The sequence below is a fragment of the Oncorhynchus gorbuscha genome, unplaced genomic scaffold (assembly GCF_021184085.1).
Source record: "Oncorhynchus gorbuscha isolate QuinsamMale2020 ecotype Even-year unplaced genomic scaffold, OgorEven_v1.0 Un_scaffold_12268, whole genome shotgun sequence".
NCBI lineage: Eukaryota > Metazoa > Chordata > Actinopteri > Salmoniformes > Salmonidae > Oncorhynchus > Oncorhynchus gorbuscha.
The window spans coordinates 1-8811 of NW_025754659.1; the positions used below are offsets into that span (position 1 = coordinate 1).

An 8811-nucleotide genomic window follows, 5' to 3' on the forward strand; every position below is an offset into this window, starting at 1 on the left:
CATTAAGCCATTTCCTAAGATTTCCCCCATTTGACATGTGGAAACCTGTTGTCACTCTTACCCTGACGGATAGCTCCAGACACTTTTTTGGTCCTATCTGAGGCATTTTTAAATTCATGTCAAAATGGCCATATTCTGAAGACACTCTTAAAGTCTGCAGGGTAATCGAACTGGCCACATCTAAACCTTGTTAAACCCTAAAAGAAAAAGTAAAAACACGATTGCATTGAAAATAACCATTAAGTCATTCAGGTCGCAGACTCCCCTATAAGCATGGTTTGAAACCCACTCCTGACAACTTTTTAACGCCTGCATGTCATGCACCTTTGTAAAATCCAGTTGAAAAATAAATGACTTAAGGTAATGTAAATGACACCTAGTTAATATGAGTAGTGAATAACTATCGTATTTTTAATATTCTGCAAAATCAGCTAGTTGATGAGAGGCTGAAAGAGAATTGCAAGAATCGCGCAATTTCACAGGCGGCCCACAAACAGGCGAATAACAAAAAGCATCTCGGAACGCACAACTCGTCGGTCGTTGTCAGTGGATTGTATTGGCGGGAAGAACAAAAATATAGCCTGCAGGGTAATCGAAGTCGCCGCATCTAATGTCAAGCCACAGGTCACAGGTGAGCTGCCTTGTTAAACCCTAAAAATAAATAATAACACGATTGCGTTGAAAATACCCACTAAGCCATTTGTTAAGATTTCCTCCATGTGGACCTGTTGTCACTCTTACCTGATGATTGCTGATGTTTACAGACACTTTTTCGGTCTTATCTGAGGAATTTGATCATTTATATCAGAATGGCCATATTCTGAGGCCAGTTTAGCGTTCATTCAATGACGATTTACTACTCTTTTCCATTGAAGGCCATATTGAGGTTAAATCAATGACTGGAGTTTTTCATTGATAAAAACAAATGACTATTGAAAGTGCAAGTCGGTATCGTGCATAAATTTACTGGTCTCTGTGGTGATTTTAGAAGGCTGTGCCTATTTCTACTTTCACCCCATACTATTTAACCCGATACCCAGGTACCGTGCTGTAGTCAGGATGGCCGAGCGGTCTAAGGCGCTGCGTTCAGGTCGCAGTCTCCCATGGAGGCGTGGGTTCAAATCCCACTTCTGACAGATGTTTAGTGCCTCACAGGAGTCATGCTGCTTAGCAGTAATCATGAGGTGATAAAATAACCATTTATAATAAACACTCTCAAATGCAAACCTTCTGGAGCTGAGCAAAGATCAAGGAAAATAAGAAAACAGCTGTACTTAATAACAAATGAATGAGGGCAACACTTCATGTTAATGAGTTACTGCATTGTCTTTCAGTTGTAAAATTATCACTTTCTGTAGGCTATGCCTGGTGGCCCATTCACTGCTGACAAGCCTGTTGTCGTGGCCGAGTGGTTAAGGCGATGGACTAGAAATCCATTAGGATCTTCCTGCGCAGGTTCGAATCCTGCCGACAACGAAATTGAATTCTCTTGACCCCTCCGGAGGTTGAAGTTTAGTCGTGTTTCTTATACCAATCATATTCTCTCAGATCTCCACAAGTACATAGGGATTAGTTGTCCATTTGGGATAGGATCCCACCTCACACCTTTACACACCTGGTTATCCATCCTTCTAGCTCTATAGGCCACAGTAGCATAGGTTACAGGTTTGTAGTCAAGCCAAAGATTTCAGGTGAGATCCCATGATACACTCAACAATACAACAACACGATTCTCATGAATAACCATTAAGCCATTTCCTAAGATTTCCCCCATTTGACATGTGGAAACCTGTTGTCACTCTTACCCTGACGGATAGCTCCAGACACTTTTTTGGTCCTATCTGAGGCATTTTTAAATTCATGTCAAAATGGCCATATTCTGAAGACACTCTTAAAGTCTGCAGGGTAATCGAACTGGCCACATCTAAACCTTGTTAAACCCTAAAAGAAAAAGTAAAAACACGATTGCATTGAAAATAACCATTAAGTCATTCAGGTCGCAGACTCCCCTATAAGCATGGTTTGAAACCCACTCCTGACAACTTTTTAACGCCTGCATGTCATGCACCTTTGTAAAATCCAGTTGAAAAATAAATGACTTAAGGTAATGTAAATGACACCTAGTTAATATGAGTAGTGAATAACTATCGTATTTTTAATATTCTGCAAAATCAGCTAGTTGATGAGAGGCTGAAAGAGAATTGCAAGAATCGCGCAATTTCACAGGCGGCCCACAAACAGGCGAATAACAAAAAGCATCTCGAACGCACAACTCGTCGGTCGTTGTCAGTGGATTGTATTGGCGGGAAGAACAAAAATATAGCCTGCAGGGTAATCGAAGTCGCCGCATCTAATGTCAAGCCACAGGTCACAGGTGAGCTGCCTTGTTAAACCCTAAAAATAAATAATAACACGATTGCGTTGAAAATACCCACTAAGCCATTTGTTAAGATTTCCTCCATGTGGACCTGTTGTCACTCTTACCCTGATGATTGCTGATGTTTACAGACACTTTTTCGGTCTTATCTGAGGAATTTGATCATTTATATCAGAATGGCCATATTCTGAGGCCAGTTTAGCGTTCATTCAATGACGATTTACTACTCTTTTCCATTGAAGGCCATATTGAGGTTAAATCAATGACTGGAGTTTTTCATTGATAAAAACAAATGACTATTGAAAGTGCAAGTCGGTATCGTGCATAAATTTACTGGTCTCTGTGGTGATTTTAGAAGGCTGTGCCTATTTCTACTTTCACCCCATACTATTTAACCCGATACCCAGGTACCGTGCTGTAGTCAGGATGGCCGAGCGGTCTAAGGCGCTGCGTTCAGGTCGCAGTCTCCCATGGAGGCGTGGGTTCAAATCCCACTTCTGACAGATGTTTAGTGCCTCACAGGAGTAATGCTGCTTAGCAGTAATCATGAGGTGATAAAACGTCATTTTTTTTTTTGTAAATTGAAATTTGCTATCGTAAATGTTAGCAACACCTCCGCCTTTGCGGGATGCACGGGGGATATGGTCACTAGTGTAGCCAGGAGGTGAGGCCTCATTTAACACAGTAAATTCATCAGGCTTAAGCCATGTTTCAGTCAGGCCAATCACATCAAGATTATGATCAGTGATTAGTTCATTGACTATAATTGCCTTTGAAGTAAGGGATCTAACATTAAGTAGCCCTATTTTGAGATGTGAGGTATCATGATCTCTTTCAGTAATGACAGGAATGGAGGTGGTCTTTATCCTAGTGAGATTGCTAAGGCGAACACCGCCATGTTTAGTTTTGCCCAACCCAGGTCGAGGCACAGACACGGTCTCAATGGTGATAGCTAAGCTGACTACACTAACTATGCTAGTGGCAGACTCCACTATGCTGGCAGGCTGGCTAATAGCCTGCTGCCTGGCCTGCACCCTATTTCATTGTGGAGCTAGAGGAGTTAGAGCCCTGTCTATGTTGGCAGATAAGATGAGAGCACCCCTCCAGCTAGGATGGAGTCCGTCACTCCTCAGCAGGTCAGGCTTGGTCCTGTTTGTGGGCGAGTCCCAGAAAGAGGGCCAATTATCTACAAATTCTATCTTTTGGGAGGGGCAGAAAACAGTTTTCAACCAGCGATTGAGTTGTGAGACTCTGCTGTAGAGCTCATCACTCCCCTAACTGGGAGGGGGCCAGAGACAATTACTCGATGCCGACACATCTTTCTAGCTGATATGCACGCAGAAGCTATGTTGCGCTTGGTGATCTCTGACTGTTTCATCCTAACATCGTTGGTGCCGACGTGGATAACAATATCTCTATACTCTCTACACTCGCCAGTTTTAGCTTTAGCCAGCACCATCTTCAGATTAGCCTTAACGTCGGTAGCCCTGCCCCGGGTAAACAGTGTATGATCGCTGGATGATTCGCTTTAAGTCTAATACTGCGGGTAATGGAGTCGCCAATGACTAGAGTTTTCAATTTGTCAGAGCTAATGGTGGGAAGCTTCGGCGTCTCAGACCCCGTAACGGGAGGAGTAGAGACCAGAGAAGACTCGGCCTCTGACACCGACCCGCTGCTTAATGGGGAGAACCGGTTGAAAGTTTCTGTCTGCTGAATGAGCGACACCGGTTGAGCGTTCCTACAGCATTTCCTTCCAGAAACCGTGAGAAAGTTGTCCGGCTGCGGGGACTGTGCCAGGGGATTTATACTACTATCTGTACTTACTGGTGGCACAGACGCTGTTTCATCCTTTCCTACACTGAAATTACCCTTGCCTAACGATTGCGTCTGAAGCTGGGCTTGCAGTACAGCTATCCTCGCCGTAAGGCGAGCACAGCGGCTGCAATTAGAAGGCATCATGTTAATGTTACTACTTAGCTTCGGCTGTTGGAGGTCCTGACGAATCGTGTCCAGATAAAGCGTCCGGAGTGAAAAAGTCGAGGAAAAAATAAATATATGAACGGTAATTAAAAAGTGAAACCCGTAAAGTTGTCAGGTAGCAAAATAGGTTGGCAACAAAACGCACAGCAATTTGAAAACAAGCCTGCAAGTTGTGACCGGAAATGACGTCTGAGTTGGAGTCTACATCTAAACCTTGTTAAACCCTAAAAGAAAAAGTAAAAACACGATTGCATTGAAAATAACCATTAAGTCATTCAGGTCGCAGACTCCCCTATAAGCATGGTTTGAAACCCACTCCTGACAACTTTTTAACGCCTGCATGTCATGCAGCTTTGTAAAATCCAGTTGAAAAATAAATGACTTAAGGTAATGTAAATGACACCTAGTTAATATGAGTAGTGAATAACTATCGTATTTTTAATATTCTGCAAAATCAGCTAGTTGATGAGAGGCTGAAAGAGAATTGCAAGAATCGCGCAATTTCACAGGCAGCCCACAAACAGGCGAATAACAAAAAGCATCTCGGAACGCACAACTCGTCGGTCGTTGTCAGTGGATTGTATTGGCGGGCAGAACAAAAATATAGCCTGCAGGGTAATCGAAGTCGCCGCATCTAATGTCAAGCCACAGGTCACAGGTGAGCTGCCTTGTTAAACCCTAAAAATAAATAATAACACGATTGCGTTGAAAATACCCACTAAGCCATTTGTTAAGATTTCCCCCATGTGGACCTGTTGTCACTCTTACCCTGATGATTGCTGATGTTTACAGACACTTTTTCGGTCTTATCTGAGGAATTTGATCATTTATATCAGAATGGCCATATTCTGAGGCCAGTTTAGCGTTCATTCAATGACGATTTACTACTCTTTTCCATTGAAGGCCATATTGAGGTTAAATCAATGACTGGAGTTTTTCATTGATAAAAACAAATGACTATTGAAAGTGCAAGTCGGTATCGTGCATAAATTTACTGGTCTCTGTGGTGATTTTAGAAGGCTGTGCCTATTTCTACTTTCACCCCATACTATTTAACCCGATACCCAGGTACCGTGCTGTAGTCAGGATGGCCGAGCGGTCTAAGGCGCTGCGTTCAGGTCGCAGTCTCCCATGGAGGCGTGGGTTCAAATCCCACTTCTGACAGATGTTTAGTGCCTCACAGGAGTCATGCTGCTTAGCAGTAATCATGAGGTGATAAAATAACCATTTATAATAAACACTCTCAAATGCAAACCTTCTGGAGCTGAGCAAAGATCAAGGAAAATAAGAAAACAGCTGTACTTAATAACAAATGAATGAGGGCAACACTTCATTTTAATGAGTTACTGCATTGTCTTTCAGTTGTAAAATTATCAAATGCCTGGTGGCCCATTCACTGCTGACAAGCCTGTTGTCGTGGCGAGTGGTTAAGGCGATGGACTAGAAATCCATTTCCTATTGAATTTTCTTGACCCCTCCGGAGGTTGAAGTTTAGTCGTGTTTCTTATACCAATCATATTCTCAAGGAAAATAAGAAAACAGCTGTACTTAATAACAAATGAATGAGGGCAACACTTCATTTTAATGAGTGTCTTTCAGTTGTAAAATTATCACTTTCTGTAGGCTATGCCTGGTGGCCCATTCACTGCTGACAAGCCTGTTGTCGTGGCCGAGTGGTTAAGGCGATGGACTAGAAATCCATTAGGATCTTCCTGCGCAGGTTCGAATCCTGCCGACAACGAAATTGAATTTTCTTGACCCCTCCGGAGGTTGAAGTTTAGTCGTGTTTCTTATACCAATCATATTCTCTCAGATCTCCACAAGTACATAGGGATTAGTTGTCCATTTGGGATAGGATCCCACCTCACACCTTTACACACCTGGTTATCCATCCTTCTAGCTCTATAGGCCACAGTAGCATAGGTTACAGGTTTGTAGTCAAGCCAAAGATTTCAGGTGAGATCCCATGATACACTCAACAATACAACAACACGATTCTCATGAATAACCATTAAGCCATTTCCTAAGATTTCCCCCATTTGACATGTGGAAACCTGTTGTCACTCTTACCCTGACGGATAGCTCCAGACACTTTTTTGGTCCTATCTGAGGCATTTTTAAATTCATGTCAAAATGGCCATATTCTGAAGACACTCTTAAAGTCTGCAGGGTAATCGAACTGGCCACATCTAAACCTTGTTAAACCCTAAAAGAAAAAGTAAAAACACGATTGCATTGAAAATAACCATTAAGTCATTCAGGTCGCAGACTCCCCTATAAGCATGGTTTGAAACCCACTCCTGACAACTTTTTAGCGCCTGCATGTCATGCACCTTTGTAAAATCCAGTTGAAAAATAAATGACTTAAGGTAATGTAAATGACACCTAGTTAATATGAGTAGTGAATAACTATCGTATTTTTAATATTCTGCAAAAACAGCTAGTTGATGAGAGGCTGAAAGAGAATTGCAAGAATCGCGCAATTTCACAGGCGGCCCACAAACAGGCGAATAACAAAAAGCATCTCGGAACGCACAACTCGTCGGTCGTTGTCAGTGGATTGTATTGGCGGAAGAGAAGAACAAAAGTATCATCTGCAGGGTAATCGAAGTCGCCGCATCTAATGTCAAGCCACAGGTCACAGGTGAGCTGCCTTGTTAAACCCTAAAAATAAATAATAACACGATTGCGTTGAAAATACCCATTAAGCCATTTGTTAAGATTTCCCCCATGTGGACCTGTTGTCACTCTTACCCTGATGATTGCTGATGTTTACAGACACTTTTTCGGTCTTATCTGAGGAATTTGATCATTTATATCAGAATGGCCATATTCTGAGGCCAGTTTAGCGTTCATTCAATGACGATTTACTACTCTTTTCCATTGAAGGCCATATTGAGGTTAAATCAATGACTGGAGTTTTTCATTGATAAAAACAAATGACTATTGAAAGTGCAAGTCGGTATCGTGCATAAATTTACTGGTCTCTGTGGTGATTTTAGAAGGCTGTGCCTATTTCTACTTTCACCCCATACTATTTAACCCGATACCCAGGTACTGTGCTGTAGTCAGGATGGCCGAGCGGTCTAAGGCGCTGCGTTCAGGTCGCAGTCTCCCATGGAGGCGTGGGTTCAAATCCCACTTCTGACAGATGTTTAGTGCCTCACAGGAGTCATGCTGCTTAGCAGTAATAATGAGATGATGAAATAACCATTTATAATAAACACTCTCAAATGCAAACCTTCTGGAGCTGAGCAAAGATCAAGGAAAATAAGAAAACAGCTGTACTTAATAACAAATGAATGAGGGCAACACTTCATTTTAATGAGTTAATGAGTTACTGCATTGTCTTTCAGTTGTAAAATTATCACTTTCTGTAGGCTATGCCTGGTGGCCCATTCACTGCTGACAAGCCTGTTGTCGTGGCCGAGTGGTTAAGGCGATGGACTAGAAATCCATTAGGATCTTCCTGCGCAGGTTCGAATCCTGCCGACAACGAAATTGAATTTTCTTGACCCCTCCGGAGGTTGAAGTTTAGTCGTGTTTCTTATACCAATCATATTCTCTCAGATCTCCACAAGTACATAGGGATTAGTTGTCCATTTGGGATAGGATCCCACCTCACACCTTTACACACCTGGTTATCCATCCTTCTAGCTCTATAGGCCACAGTAGCATAGGTTACAGGTTTGTAGTCAAGCCAAAGATTTCAGGTGAGATCCCATGATACACTCAACAATACAACAACACGATTCTCATGAATAACCATTAAGCCATTTCCTAAGATTTCCCCCATTTGACATGTGGAAACCTGTTGTCACTCTTACCCTGACGGATAGCTCCAGACACTTTTTGGTCCTATCTGAGGCATTTTTAAATTCATGTCAAAATGGCCATATTCTGAAGACACTCTTAAATGCATGTCATGCACCTTTGTAAAATCCAGTTGAAAAATAAATGACTTAAGGTAATGTAAATGACACCTGGTTAATATGAGTAGTGAATAACTATCGTATTTTTAATATTCTGCAAAATCAGCTAGTTGATGAGAGGCTGAAAGAGAATTGCAAGAATCGCGCAATTTCACAGGCGGCCCACAAACAGGCGAATAACAAAAAGCATCTCGGAACGCACAACTCGTCGGTCGTTGTCAGTGGATTGTATTGGCGGGAAGAACAAAATATCAGCCTGCAGGGTAATCGAAGTCGCCGCATCTAATGTCAAGCCACAGGTCACAGGTGAGCTGCCTTGTTAAACCCTAAAAATAAATAATAACACGATTGCGTTGAAAATACCACTAAGCCATTTGTTAAGATTTTTGTGGACCTGTTGTCACTCTTACCCTGATGATTGCTGATGTTTACAGACACTTTTTCGGTCTTATCTGAGGAATTTGATCATTTATATCAATGGCCATATTCTGAGGCCAGTTTAGCGTTCATTCAATGACGATT

At 42.1% G+C, this 8811-nt stretch overlaps 7 non-coding genes across 7 annotated transcripts; all 7 read left to right on the forward strand.

Annotated features, from left to right (window-relative positions):
* The first annotated feature begins 1053 nt into the window (after nt 1-1053).
* Nucleotides 1054-1136, forward strand: trnal-cag. Its single transcript has one exon. It is a non-coding gene; the product is annotated as a tRNA-Leu (tRNA).
* Nucleotides 1137-1394: 258 nt separating this feature from the next.
* Nucleotides 1395-1476, forward strand: trnas-aga. Its single transcript has one exon. It is a non-coding gene; the product is annotated as a tRNA-Ser (tRNA).
* Nucleotides 1477-2797: 1321 nt separating this feature from the next.
* On the forward strand, nt 2798-2880 carry trnal-cag. Its single transcript has one exon. It is a non-coding gene; the product is annotated as a tRNA-Leu (tRNA).
* A 2558-nt stretch (nt 2881-5438) lies between these two features.
* Nucleotides 5439-5521, forward strand: trnal-cag. The gene has a single exon. It is a non-coding gene; the product is annotated as a tRNA-Leu (tRNA).
* A 495-nt stretch (nt 5522-6016) lies between these two features.
* Nucleotides 6017-6098, forward strand: trnas-aga. The gene has a single exon. It is a non-coding gene; the product is annotated as a tRNA-Ser (tRNA).
* A 1326-nt stretch (nt 6099-7424) lies between these two features.
* trnal-cag lies at nt 7425-7507 on the forward strand. The gene has a single exon. It is a non-coding gene; the product is annotated as a tRNA-Leu (tRNA).
* Nucleotides 7508-7773: 266 nt separating this feature from the next.
* Nucleotides 7774-7855, forward strand: trnas-aga. The gene has a single exon. It is a non-coding gene; the product is annotated as a tRNA-Ser (tRNA).
* The last annotated feature ends 956 nt before the right edge of the window (nt 7856-8811 follow it).